We start from the raw sequence: 14,769 nt of genomic DNA, 5'->3' as shown, positions 1-14,769 counted from the left end.
CTTGTCTGGTTGGTATTCTGATTAAAAAGTGTTATTCTTGCCTTGCAATAACTGTAGAGAGATATCGGACCATGGCAGTGGTTTTATCTGGCAATGTTGTAGTTGCTGGTGGGCGGGGGGGGGGGGTTGAACCCTAGCTGCAATGATGCAAGTAGACCAAGTGTGCTAAGCAGACTTGTCTGGTAGGTATCCTTATTTCAAAGTGTTATTTTTGGCATGCAATAACTGTAGGGAGAAACCGAACCTTAGCAGTGGTTTTATCTGCCAGTGTTGCAGTTGCTGGGGGGTGGCGCGAGCTGCAGTGATGAAGGTAGACCAAGTGTGCTATGCAGTCTTATCTGGGAGGTATCCGTATTAAAAAGTGTTATTCTTGGCTTGCAATAACTGTAGGGAGAAACCAGACTGTAACAGTGGTTTTATCTGGCAATGTTGCAGTTGCTGGTGGGCGGGAACCTGAACTGCGATAATGCAGGTAGACCAAGTATGCTGAGTAGACTTGCCTGGTAGGTATCTTTATTAAAAAGTGTTATTTTTGGCTTTCAATAACTGTAGGGAGAAACCAGACCATAGCAGTGGTTTTATCTGCTAATGTTGCAGTTGCTGGGTGGGGGGGGGGGTGTGGAACCTGAGCTGCGATGATGTAGGTAGACCAGGTGTGCTATGCAGACTTGTCTGGTAGGTATCATTATTAAAAAGTGTTATTCTTGGCTTGCAATAAATGTAAGGAAAATCGGGACCGTAGCAGTGGTTTTATCTGGCAATGTTGCAGTTGTTGGTGGCGGAGGGAGGAACCAGAGCTGCAGTGATGCAGGTAGACCAAGTGTGCTATGCAGACTTGTCTGGTATGTATCCTTATTAAAAAGTGTTATTTTTGGCTTGCAATAACTGTAAGGAGAAACCGAACCATAGCAGTGGTTTTATCTAGCAATGTTGCGGTTGTTGGGGGGGGGGGGGAGAACCCGAGCTGAGATGGTGCAGGTAGACCAAAGGGTGCTATGCAGACTTGTCTGGTTGGTATCCTTAGTAAAAAGTGTTATTCTTGGCTTGCAATAACTGTAGGGAGAAACCGACCATAGCAATGGTTTTATCAGGCAATGTTGCAGTTGCTGGGGGGGGGGGTGGTAGAACCCGAGCTGCAATGGTGCACGTAGACCAAGTGTGCTATGCAGACTTGTCCAGTTGGTATCCTTATTAAAAAGACTTATTCTTGGCTTGGAATAACTATATAAAGAAACCGGACCATAGCAGTGGTTTTATCTGGCAATGTTGCAGTTGCTGGGGGGGGGTGGGGACCTGACCTGCGAGGATGCAGGTTGACCAAATATGCTATACAGACTTGTCTGGTACATTTCCTTATTAAAAAGTGTTATTCTTGGCTTGCAATAACTGTAGGGAGAAACTGGACCATAGCCGTGGTTTTATCAGGCAATGTTGCATTTGCTGGGGGAGGTACAGACCCCGAGCTGCGATGATGCAGGTAGACCAAGTGTGCTAAGCAAACTTATCTGGTAGGTATCCTTATTTAAAAGTGTTATTTTTGGCATGCAATAACTGTAGGGAGAAACTGGACCTTAGCAGTGGTTTTATCTGGCAATGTTGCAGTTGCTAGGGCGGGGGCGGGGGGGGGGGTGGAACCCGAGCTGCAATGATGCAGGTAGACCAAGTGTGCTATGCAGACTTGTCCGGTTGGTATCCTTATTAAAAAGTGTTATTCTTGGCTTGCAATAACTGTAGAGAGAAACTGGACCATAGCAGTGGTTTTACCTGGCAATGTTGCAGTTACTTGGGGAAGGAGGGACCCGAGCTGCAGTGATGCAGGTAGACCAAGTGTGCTATGCAGACTGGTCTGGTAGGTATCCTTTTTAAAAAGTGTTATTCTTGGCTTGCAATAACTGTAAGGAGAAACTGGACCGTAGCAGTGCTTTTATCTGGCAATGTTGCAGTTGCTGGGGGGGGGGGGGGTGAGGATCTGGAGCAGCGATGATGCAGGTAGACCAAGTGTGCTATGCCGACTTGTCTGCTAGGTATCCTCATCAAAAAGTGTTATTCTTGGCTTGCAATAACTGTAGGGAGAAAGCGGACCATAGCAGTGGTTTTATCTGGAAATGTTGCTGTTGCTGGGTGTGGGGGTTCCGAACTGCGATGATGGAGGTAGACCAAGTGTGCTATGCAGACTTGTCTGGTAGGTATCCCTTTTAAAAAGTGTTATTCTTGGCTTGCAATAACTGTAGGGAGAAACCGGACCGTACCAGTTTTTTTTATCATTCACTGTTGTAGTTGCTGGGGGGGGAACCCGAGCTGCGATGATGCAGGTTGACCAGGAGTGCTATGCAGACTTCTCTGGTAGGTATCCTTATTAAAAAGTGTTATTCTTGGCTTGCAAAAACTGTAGGGAGAAGCCTGACCATAGCAGTGATTTTATCTGGCAATGTTGCAGTTGCTGGGGGGGGGTGGGATCTGAGCTGTGATGATGCAGGTCGACCAAGTGTGCCATGCAGAGTTGTCTGGTTGGTATCCTTATTAAAAAGTGTTACTCTTTGCTTGCAATAACTGTAGGGGGAAACCGGACCATAACAGTGGTTTTATCTGGCAATGTTGCATTTGCAGGGGGGAGGGGGGCTGAGCTGCGATGATGCAGGTAGACCAAACATGCTACGCACACTGGTCTGGTAGGTATCCTTATTAAAATGTGTTATTCTTGGTTTGCAATAAATGTAGGGAGAAACCGGACTGTAGCAGTGCTTTTATCTGGCAATGTTGCAATTGCTGGTGGGGGGGGGTCCCGGTCTGTGATGATGCAGGTAGACCAAACATGCTACGCACACTGGTCTGGTAGGTATCCTTATTAAAATGTGTTATTCTTGGTTTGCAATAACTGTAGGGAGAAACCGGACCGTAGCAGTGGTTTTATCTGGCAATGTTGCAGTTGCTTGGGGGAGGAGGGACCCGAGCTGCAATGATGCAGGTAGACCAAGTGTGCTATGCAGACTTGTGTGGTAGGTATCCTTTTTAAAAAGTGTTATTCTTGGCTTGCAATAACTGTAGGGAGGAACCAGACCATAGCAATGGTTTTATCTGGCAATGTTACAGTTGCTGGGGTTGGGGTGGGGTGGGGACCGGAGCTGCGATGATGCATGTAGACCAAGTGTGCTATGCAGACTTGTCTGGTAGGTATCCTTATTAAAATGTTATTCTTGGCTTGCAATAACTGTAGGGGGAAACCGGACCATAGCAGTGGTTTTATTTGGTAATGTTGCAGTTGCTGGGGGGTGGGGTTGGGAACCCAAGCTGCGATGATGCAGGTAGAACAAGTGTGCTATGAAGACTTGTCTGGTAGGTATGCTTATTAAAAAGGGTTATTATTGGCTTGCAATAACTGTAGGGAGAAACTGGACCATAGCAGTTGTTTTATCTGGCCATGTTGCAGTTGCTGGCGGGGTGGAACCCGAGCTGCGATGATACAGGTAGACCAAGTGCGGTATGCAGACTTGTCTGGTAGGTATCCTTATTAAAATGTGTTATTCTTGGCTTGCAATAACTGTAGGGGGAAACCGGACCATAGCAGTGGTTTTATTTGGCAATGTTGCAGTTCCTGGGGGGTGGGGTTGGGAAACCAAGCTGCGATGATGCAGGTAGAACAAGTGTGCTATGCAGACTTGCCTGGTTTTCTTGCAATAACTGTAGGGAGAAACCGGACTGTAGTAGTGGTTTTATCTGGCAATGTTGCAATTGCTGGGGGGGGGCAACATGAGCTGCGATGGTGCAGGTAGACCAAAGTGTGCTATGCAGACTTGGCTGGCAGGTATCCTTATTAAAAAATGTTATTCTTGACTTGCAATAAATGTAGGGAGAAACCGGACTGTAGCAGTGGTTTTATCTAGCAATGTTGCAGTTGCTGGTGGGGGGGAGGAACCCGATCTATGATGATGCATGTAGACCAAGTGTGCTATGCAGATTTGTCTGGTAGGTATCCTTATTAACAAGTGTTATTGTTGGCTTGCAATACCTGTAGGGGGAAACTGGACTGTAGCAATGGCTTTATCTGGCAGTGTTGCATTTGCTGGGTTTTGGGGTGGAACCCCAGCTGCGATGATGCAGGTAGACCAAATGTGCTATGCAGATTTGTCTGGTAGGTATCCTTATTAAAAAGTGTTATTCTTGGCTTGCAATAACTTTAGGGAGAAACCGGACCATAGCAGTGGTTTTATCTGGCAATGTTGCAGTTGCTGAGGGGGCGGGGTGGGGCCCGAGCTGCGATGATGCAGGTACACCATGTGTGCTATGTAGACTTGTCTAGTAGGTATCCTTATTAAAAATTGTTATTCTTGGCTTGTAATAATGTTAGGAAGAAACTGGACTGTAGCAGTGGTTTTATCTGGCAATGTTGCAGGTGCTGGGGGGTGTGGACTGAGCTGCGATAGTGCAGGTCGACCAGGTGTGCTATGCAGACTTGTCTGGTAGGTATCCTTATTAAAAAGTGTTATTATTGGCTTGCAATAACAATAGGGAGAAACCGGGCCATAGCAGTGGTTTTATCTGGCAATGTTGCAGTTGCTGGGGGGGGGGGGGCCCGGTCTGTGATGATGCAGGTAGACCAAACATGCTATGCAGACTTGTCTGGTAGGTATCCTTATTAAAATGTGTTATTCTTGGTTTGCAATAAGTGTAGGGAGAAACCGGACTGTAGCAGTGGTTTTATCTGGCAATGTTGCAGTTGCTTGGGGGAGGAGGGACCCGAGCTGCAATGATGCAGGTAGACCAAGTGTGCTATGCAGACTTGTGTGGTAGGTATCCCTTTTAAAAAGTGTTATTCTTGGCTTGCAATAACTGTAGGGAGGAACCAGACCATAGCAATGGTTTTATCTGGCAATGTTACAGTTGCTGGGGTTGGGGTGGGGTGGGGACCGGAGCTGCGATGATGCATGTAGACCAAGTGTGCTATGCAGACTTGTCTGGTAGGTATCCTTATTAAAAAGTGTTATTCTTGGCTTGCAATAACTGTAGGGAGAAACCGACCATAGCAATGGTTTTATCAGGCAATGTTGCAGTTGCTGGGGGGGGGGGGTGGTAGAACCCGAGCTGCAATGGTGCACGTAGACCAAGTGTGCTATGCAGACTTGTCCAGTTGGTATCCTTATTAAAAAGACTTATTCTTGGCTTGGAATAACTGTAGAAAGAAACTGGACCATAGCAGTGGTTTTATCTGGCAATGTTGCAGTTGCTGGGGGGGGGGTGGGGACCTGACCTGCGAGGATGCAGGTTGACCAAATATGCTATGCAGACTTGTCTGGTACATTTCCTTATTAAAAAGTGTTATTCTTGGCTTGCAATAACTGTAGGGAGAAACTGGACCATAGCCGTGGTTTTATCAGGCAATGTTGCATTTGCTGGGGGAGGTACAGACCCCGAGCTGCGATGATGCAGGTAGACCAAGTGTGCTAAGCAAACTTATCTGGTAGGTATCCTTATTTAAAAGTGTTATTTTTGGCATGCAATAACTGTAGGGAGAAACTGGACCTTAGCAGTGGTTTTATCTGGCAATGTTGCAGTTGCTAGGGCGGGGGGGGGTGGAACCCGAGCTGCAATGATGCAGGTAGACCAAGTGTGCTATGCAGACTTGTCCGGTTGGTATCCTTATTAAAAAGTGTTATTCTTGGCTTGCAATAACTGTAGAGAGAAACTGGACCATAGCAGTGGTTTTACCTGGCAATGTTGCAGTTGCTTGGGGGAGGAGGGACCCGAGCTGCAGTGATGCAGGTAGACCAAGTGTGCTATGCAGACTGGTCTGGTAGGTATCCTTTTTAAAAAGTGTTATTCTTGGCTTGCAATAACTGTAAGGAGAAACCGGACCGTAGCAGTGCTTTTATCCGGCAATGTTGCAGTTGCTGGGGGGGGGGGGGTGAGGATCTGGAGCAGCGATGATGCAGGTAGACCAAGTGTGCTATGCCGACTTGTCTGCTAGGTATCCTCATCAAAAGTGTTATTCTTGGCTTGCAATAACTGTAGGGAGAAAGCGGACCATAGCAGTGGTTTTATCTGGAAATGTTGCTGTTGCTGGGTGTGGGGGTTCTGAACTGCGATGATGGAGGTAGACCAAGTGTGCTATGCAGACTTGTCTGGTAGGTATCCCTTTTAAAAAGTGTTATTCTTGGCTTGCAATAACTGTAGGGAGAAACCGGACCGTACCAGTTTTTTTTATCATTCACTGTTGTAGTTGCTGGGGGGGGAACCCGAGCTGCGATGATGCAGGTTGACCAGGAGTGCTATGCAGACTTCTCTGGTAGGTATCCTTATTAAAAAGTGTTATTCTTGGCTTGCAATAACTGTAGGGAGAAGCCTGACCATAGCAGTGATTTTATCTGGCAATGTTGCAGTTGCTGGTGGGGTGGGATCTGAGCTGTGATGATGCAGGTCGACCAAGTGTGCCATGCAGAGTTGTCTGGTTGGTATCCTTATTAAAAAGTGTTACTCTTTGCTTGCAATAACTGTAGGGGGAAACCGGACCATAACAGTGGTTTTATCTGGCAATGTTGCATTTGCAGGGGGGAGGGGGGCTGAGCTGCGATGATGCAGGTAGACCAAACATGCTACGCACACTGGTCTGGTAGGTATCCTTATTAAAATGTGTTATTCTTGGTTTGCAATAAATGTAGGGAGAAACCGGACTGTAGCAGTGCTTTTATCTGGCAATGTTGCAATTGCTGGTGGGGGGGGGTCCCGGTCTGTGATGATGCAGGTAGACCAAACATGCTACGCACACTGGTCTGGTAGGTATCCTTATTAAAATGTGTTATTCTTGGTTTGCAATAACTGTAGGGAGAAACCGGACCGTAGCAGTGGTTTTATCTGGCAGTGTTGCAGTTGCTTGGGGGAGGAGGGACCCGAGCTGCAATGATGCAGGTAGACCAAGTGTGCTATGCAGACTTGTGTGGTAGGTATCCCTTTTAAAAAGTGTTATTCTTGGCTTGCAATAACTGTAGGGAGGAACCAGACCATAGCAATGGTTTTATCTGGCAATGTTACAGTTGCTGGGGTTGGGGTGGGGTGGGGACCGGAGCTGCGATGATGCATGTAGACCAAGTGTGCTATGCAGACTTGTCTGGTAGGTATCCTTATTAAAATGTTATTCTTGGCTTGCAATAACTGTAGGGGGAAACCGGACCATAGCAGTGGTTTTATTTGGTAATGTTGCAGTTGCTGGGGGGTGGGGTTGGGAACCCAAGCTGCGATGATGCAGGTAGAACAAGTGTGCTATGAAGACTTGTCTGGTAGGTATGCTTATTAAAAAGGGTTATTATTGGCTTGCAATAACTGTAGGGAGAAACTGGACCATAGCAGTTGTTTTATCTGGCCATGTTGCAGTTGCTGGCGGGGTGGAACCCGAGCTGCGATGATACAGGTAGACCAAGTGCGGTATGCAGACTTGTCTGGTAGGTATCCTTATTAAAATGTGTTATTCTTGGCTTGCAATAACTGTAGGGGGAAACCGGACCATAGCAGTGGTTTTATTTGGCAATGTTGCAGTTCCTGGGGGGTGGGGTTGGGAAACCAAGCTGCGATGATGCAGGTAGAACAAGTGTGCTATGCAGACTTGCCTGGTTTTCTTGCAATAACTGTAGGGAGAAACCGGACTGTAGTAGTGGTTTTATCTGGCAATGTTGCAATTGCTGGGGGGGGGGCAACATGAGCTGCGATGGTGCAGGTAGACCAAAGTGTGCTATGCAGACTTGGCTGGCAGGTATCCTTATTAAAAAATGTTATTCTTGGCTTGCAATAAATGTAGGGAGAAACCGGACTGTAGCAGTGGTTTTATCTAGCAATGTTGCAGTTGCTGGTGGGGGGGAGGAACCCGATCTATGATGATGCATGTAGACCAAGTGTGCTATGCAGATTTGTCTGGTAGGTATCCTTATTAACAAGTGTTATTGTTGGCTTGCAATACCTGTAGGGGGAAACTGGACTGTAGCAATGGCTTTATCTGGCAGTGTTGCATTTGCTGGGTTTTGGGTGGAACCCCAGCTGCGATGATGCAGGTAGACCAAATGTGCTATGCAGATTTGTCTGGTAGGTATCCTTATTAAAAAGTGTTATTCTTGGCTTGCAATAACTGTAGGGAGAAACCGGACCATAGCAGTGGTTTTATCTGGCAATGTTGCAGTTGCTGAGGGGGCGGGGTGGGGCCCGAGCTGCGATGATGCAGGTACACCATGTGTGCTATGTAGACTTGTCTAGTAGGTATCCTTATTAAAAATTGTTATTCTTGGCTTGTAATAATGTTAGGAAGAAACTGGACTGTAGCAGTGGTTTTATCTGGCAATGTTGCAGGTGCTGGGGGGTGTGGACTGAGCTGCGATAGTGCAGGTCGACCAGGTGTGCTATGCAGACTTGTCTGGTAGGTATCCTTATTAAAAAGTGTTATTATTGGCTTGCAATAACAATAGGGAGAAACCGGGCCATAGCAGTGGTTTTATCTGGCAATGTTGCAGTTGCTGGGGGGCCGGTCTGTGATGATGCAGGTAGACCAAACATGCTATGCAGACTTGTCTGGTAGGTATCCTTATTAAAATGTGTTATTCTTGGTTTGCAATAAGTGTAGGGAGAAACCGGACTGTAGCAGTGGTTTTATCTGGCAATGTTGCAGTTGCTTGGGGGAGGAGGGACCCGAGCTGCAATGATGCAGGTAGACCAAGTGTGCTATGCAGACTTGTGTGGTAGGTATCCCTTTTAAAAAGTGTTATTCTTGGCTTGCAATAACTGTAGGGAGGAACCAGACCATAGCAATGGTTTTATCTGGCAATGTTACAGTTGCTGGGGTTGGGGTGGGGTGGGGACCGGAGCTGCGATGATGCATGTAGACCAAGTGTGCTATGCAGACTTGTCTGGTAGGTATCCTTATTAGAAAGTGTTATTCTTGGCTTGCAATAACTGTAGGGAGAAACCGACCATAGCAATGGTTTTATCAGGCAATGTTGCAGTTGCTGGGGGGGGGGGGGGTGGTAGAACCCGAGCTGCAATGGTGCACGTAGACCAAGTGTGCTATGCAGACTTGTCCAGTTGGTATCCTTATTAAAAAGACTTATTCTTGGCTTGGAATAACTGTAGAAAGAAACCGGACCATAGCAGTGGTTTTATCTGGCAATGTTGCAGTTGCTGGGGGGGGGGGTGGGGACCTGACCTGCGAGGATGCAGGTTGACCAAATATGCTATGCAGACTTGTCTGGTACATTTCCTTATTAAAAAGTGTTATTCTTGGCTTGCAATAACTGTAGGGAGAAACTGGACCATAGCCGTGGTTTTATCAGGCAATGTTGCATTTGCTGGGGGAGGTACAGACCCCGAGCTGCGTTGATGCAGGTAGACCAAGTGTGCTAAGCAAACTTATCTGGTAGGTATCCTTATTTAAAAGTGTTATTTTTGGCATGCAATAACTGTAGGGAGAAACTGGACCTTAGCAGTGGTTTTATCTGGCAATGTTGCAGTTGCTAGGGCGGGGGGGGGTGGAACCCGAGCTGCAATGATGCAGGTAGACCAAGTGTGCTATGCAGACTTGTCCGGTTGGTATCCTTATTAAAAAGTGTTATTCTTGGCTTGCAATAACTGTAGAGAGAAACTGGACCATAGCAGTGGTTTTACCTGGCAATGTTGCAGTTGCTTGGGGGAGGAGGGACCCGAGCTGCAGTGATGCAGGTAGACCAAGTGTGCTATGCAGACTGGTCTGGTAGGTATCCTTTTTAAAAAGTGTTATTCTTGGCTTGCAATAACTGTAAGGAGAAACCGGACCGTAGCAGTGCTTTTATCCGGCAATGTTGCAGTTGCTGGGGGGGGGGGGGTGAGGATCTGGAGCAGCGATGATGCAGGTAGACCAAGTGTGCTATGCCGACTTGTCTGCTAGGTATCCTCATCAAAAAGTGTTATTCTTGGCTTGCAATAACTGTAGGGAGAAAGCGGACCATAGCAGTGGTTTTATCTGGAAATGTTGCTGTTGCTGGGTGTGGGGGTTCCGAACTGCGATGATGGAGGTAGACCAAGTGTGCTATGCAGACTTGTCTGGTAGGTATCCCTTTTAAAAAGTGTTATTCTTGGCTTGCAATAACTGTAGGGAGAAACCGGACCGTACCAGTTTTTTTTATCATTCACTGTTGTAGTTCCTGGGGAACCCGAGCTGCGATGATGCAGGTTGACCAGGAGTGCTATGCAGACTTCTCTGGTAGGTATCCTTATTAAAAAGTGTTATTCTTGGCTTGCAATAACTGTAGGGAGAAGCCTGACCATAGCAGTGATTTTATCTGGCAATGTTGCAGTTGCTGGGGGGGGTGGGATCTGAGCTGTGATGATGCAGGTCGACCAAGTGTGCCATGCAGAGTTGTCTGGTTGGTATCCTTATTAAAAAGTGTTACTCTTTGCTTGCAATAACTGTAGGGGGAAACCGGACCATAACAGTGATTTTATCTGGCAATGTTGCATTTGCAGGGGGGAGGGGGGCTGAGCTGCGATGATGCAGGTAGACCAAACATGCTACGCACACTGGTCTGGTAGGTATCCTTATTAAAATGTGTTATTCTTGGTTTGCAATAAATGTAGGGAGAAACCGGACTGTAGCAGTGCTTTTATCTGGCAATGTTGCAATTGCTGGTGGGGGGGGGTCCCGGTCTGTGATGATGCAGGTAGACCAAACATGCTACGCACACTGGTCTGGTAGGTATCCTTATTAAAATGTGTTATTCTTGGTTTGCAATAACTGTAGGGAGAAACCGGACCGTAGCAGTGGTTTTATCTGGCAGTGTTGCAGTTGCTTGGGGGAGGAGGGACCCGAGCTGCAATGATGCAGGTAGACCAAGTGTGCTATGCAGACTTGTGTGGTAGGTATCCTTTTTAAAAAGTGTTATTCTTGGCTTGCAATAACTGTAGGGAGGAACCAGACCATAGCAATGGTTTTATCTGGCAATGTTACAGTTGCTGGGGTTGGGGTGGGGACCGGAGCTGCGATGATGCATGTAGACCAAGTGTGCTATGCAGACTTGTCTGGTAGGTATCCTTATTAAAATGTTATTCTTGGCTTGCAATAACTGTAGGGGGAAACCGGACCATAGCAGTGGTTTTATTTGGTAATGTTGCAGTTGCTGGGGGGTGGGGTTGGGAACCCAAGCTGCGATGATGCAGGTAGAACAAGTGTGCTATGAAGACTTGTCTGGTAGGTATGCTTATTAAAAGGGTTATTATTGGCTTGCAATAACTGTAGGAGAAACTGGACCATAGCAGTTGTTTTATCTGGCCATGTTGCAGTTGCTGGCGGGGTGGAACCCGAGCTGCGATGATACAGGTAGACCAAGTGCGGTATGCAGACTTGTCTGGTAGGTATCCTTATTAAAATGTGTTATTCTTGGCTTGCAATAACTGTAGGGGGAAACCGGACCATAGCAGTGGTTTTATTTGGCAATGTTGCAGTTCCTGGGGGGGGGGTTGGGAAACCAAGCTGCGATGATGCAGGTAGAACAAGTGTGCTATGCAGACTTGCCTGGTAGGTATTCTTATTAAAAAGTGTTATTCTTTTCTTGCAATAACTGTAGGGAGAAACCGGACTGTAGTAGTGGTTTTATCTGGCAATGTTGCAATTGCTGGGGGGGGGGCAACATGAGCTGCGATGGTGCAGGTAGACCAAAGTGTGCTATGCAGACTTGGCTGGCAGGTATCCTTATTAAAAAATGTTATTCTTGGCTTGCAATAAATGTAGGGAGAAACCGGACTGTAGCAGTGGTTTTATCTAGCAATGTTGCAGTTGCTGGTGGGGGGGAGGAACCCGATCTATGATGATGCATGTAGACCAAGTGTGCTATGCAGATTTGTCTGGTAGGTATCCTTATTAACAAGTGTTATTGTTGGCTTGCAATACCTGTAGGGGGAAACTGGACTGTAGCAATGGCTTTATCTGGCAGTGTTGCATTTGCTGGGTTTTGGGGTGGAACCCCAGCTGCGATGATGCAGGTAGACCAAATGTGCTATGCAGATTTGTCTGGTAGGTATCCTTATTAAAAAGTGTTATTCTTGGCTTGCAATAACTGTAGGGAGAAACCGGACCATAGCAGTGGTTTTATCTGGCAATGTTGCAGTTGCTGAGGGGGCGGGGTGGGGCCCGAGCTGCGATGATGCAGGTACACCATGTGTGCTATGTAGACTTGTCTAGTAGGTATCCTTATTAAAAATTGTTATTCTTGGCTTGTAATAATGTTAGGAAGAAATTGGACTGTAGCAGTGGTTTTATCTGGCAATGTTGCAGGTGCTGGGGGGTGTGGACTGAGCTGCGATAGTGCAGGTCGACCAGGTGTGCTATGCAGACTTGTCTGGTAGGTATCCTTATTAAAAAGTGTTATTATTGGCTTGCAATAACAATAGGGAGAAACCGGGCCATAGCAGTGGTTTTATCTGGCAATGTTGCAGTTGCTGGGGGCCGGTCTGTGATGATGCAGGTAGACCAAACATGCTATGCAGACTTGTCTGGTAGGTATCCTTATTAAAATGTGTTATTCTTGGTTTGCAATAAGTGTAGGGAGAAACCGGACTGTAGCAGTGGTTTTATCTGGCAATGTTGCAGTTGCTTGGGGGAGGAGGGACCCGAGCTGCAATGATGCAGGTAGACCAAGTGTGCTATGCAGACTTGTGTGGTAGGTATCCCTTTTAAAAAGTGTTATTCTTGGCTTGCAATAACTGTAGGGAGGAACCAGACCATAGCAATGGTTTTATCTGGCAATGTTACATTTGCTGGGGTTGGGGTGGGGTGGGGACCGGAGCTGCGATGATGCATGTAGACCAAGTGTGCTATGCAGACTTGTCTGGTAGGTATCCTTATTAAAAAGTGTTATTCTTGGCTTGCAATAACTGTAGGGGGAAACCGGACCATAGCAGTGGTTTTATTTGGTAATGTTGCAGTTGCTGGGGGGTGGGGTTGGGAACCCAAGCTGCGATGATGCAGGTAGAACAAGTGTGCTATGAAGACTTGTCTGGTAGGTATGCTTATTAAAAAGGGTTATTATTGGCTTGCAATAACTGTAGGGAGAAACTGGACCGTAGCAGTTGTTTTATCTGGCCATGTTGCAGTTGCTGGCGGGGTGGAACCCAAGCTGCGATGATACAGGTAGACCAAGTGCGGTATGCAGACTTGTCTGGTAGGTATCCTTATTAAAATGTGTTATTCTTGGCTTACAATAACTGTAGGGGGAAACTGGACCATAGCAGTGGTTTTATTTGGCAATGTTGCAGTTCCTGGGGGGTGGGGTTGGGAAACCAAGCTGCGATGATGCAGGTAGAACAAGTGTGCTATGCAGACTTGCCTGGTAGGTATTCTTATTAAAAAGTGTTATTCTTTTCTTGCAATAACTGTAGGGAGAAACCGGACTGTAGTAGTGGTTTTATCTGGCAATGTTGCAATTGCTGGGGGGGGGGGGTGCAACATGAGCTGCGATGGTGCAGGTAGACCAAAGTGTGCTATGCAGACTTGGCTGGCAGGTATCCTTATTAAAAAATGTTATTCTTGGCTTGCAATAAATGTAGGGAGAAACCGGACTGTAGCAGTGGTTTTATCTAGCAATGTTGCAGTTGCTGGTGGGGGGGAGGAACCCGATATATGATGATGCATGTAGACCAAGTGTGCTATGCAGATTTGTCTGGTAGGTATCCTTATTAACAAGTGTTATTGTTGGCTTGCAATACCTGTAGGGGGAAACTGGACTGTAGCAGTGGCTTTATCTGGCAGTGTTGCAGTTGCTGGGTTGGGGGGTGGAACCCCAGCTGCGATGATGCAGGTAGACCAAATGTGCTATGCAGATTTGTCTGGTAGGTATCCTTATTAAAAAGTGTTATTCTTGGCTTGCAATAACTGTAGGGAGAAACCGGACCATAGCAGTGGTTTTATCTGGCAATGTTGCAGTTGCTGAGGGGGCGGGGTGGGGCCCGAGCTGCGATGATGCAGGTACACCATGTGTGCTATGTAGACTTGTCTAGTAGGTATCCTTATTAAAAATTTTTATTCTTGGCTTGTAATAATGTTAGGAAGAAACTGGACTGTAGCAGTGGCTTTATCTGGCAATGTTGCAGGTGCTGGGGGGTGTGGACTGAGCTGCGATAGTGCAGGTCGACCAGGTGTGCTATGCAGACTTGTCTGGTAGGTATCCTTATTAAAAAGTGTTATTATTGGCTTGCAATAACAATAGGGAGAAACCGGGCCATAGCAGTGGTTTTATCTGGCAATGTTGCAGTTGCTGGGGGGGGGGGCCCGGTCTGTGATGATGCAGGTAGACCAAACATGCTATGCAGACTTGTCTGGTAGGTATCCTTATTAAAATGTGTTATTCTTGGTTTGCAATAAGTGTAGGGAGAAACCGGACCGTAGCAGTGGTTTTATCTGGCAATGTTGCAGTTGCTTGGGGGAGGAGGGACCCGAGCTGCAATGATGCAGGTAGACCAAGTGTGCTATGCAGACTTGTGTGGTAGGTATCCTTTTTAAAAAGTGTTATTCTTGGCTTGCAATAACTGTAGGGAGGAACCAGACCATAGCAATGGTTTTATCTGGCAATGTTACAGTTGCTGGGGTTGGGGTGGGGTGGGGACCGGAGCTGCGATGATGCATGTAGACCAAGTGTGCTATGCAGACTTGTCTGGTAGGTATCCTTATTAAAAAGTGTTATTCTTGGCTTGCAATAACTGTAGGGGGAAACCGGACCATAGCAGTGGTTTTATTTGGCAATGTTGCAGTTGCTGGGGGGTGGGGTTGGGAAC

The sequence above is a fragment of the Protopterus annectens genome, chromosome 10.part0, assembly GCF_019279795.1.
Source record: "Protopterus annectens isolate FY-2018-M chromosome 10.part0, PAN1.0, whole genome shotgun sequence".
NCBI classification, from domain to species: Eukaryota; Metazoa; Chordata; order Ceratodontiformes; family Protopteridae; genus Protopterus; species Protopterus annectens.
This window is presented reverse-complemented; position numbering follows the sequence as displayed.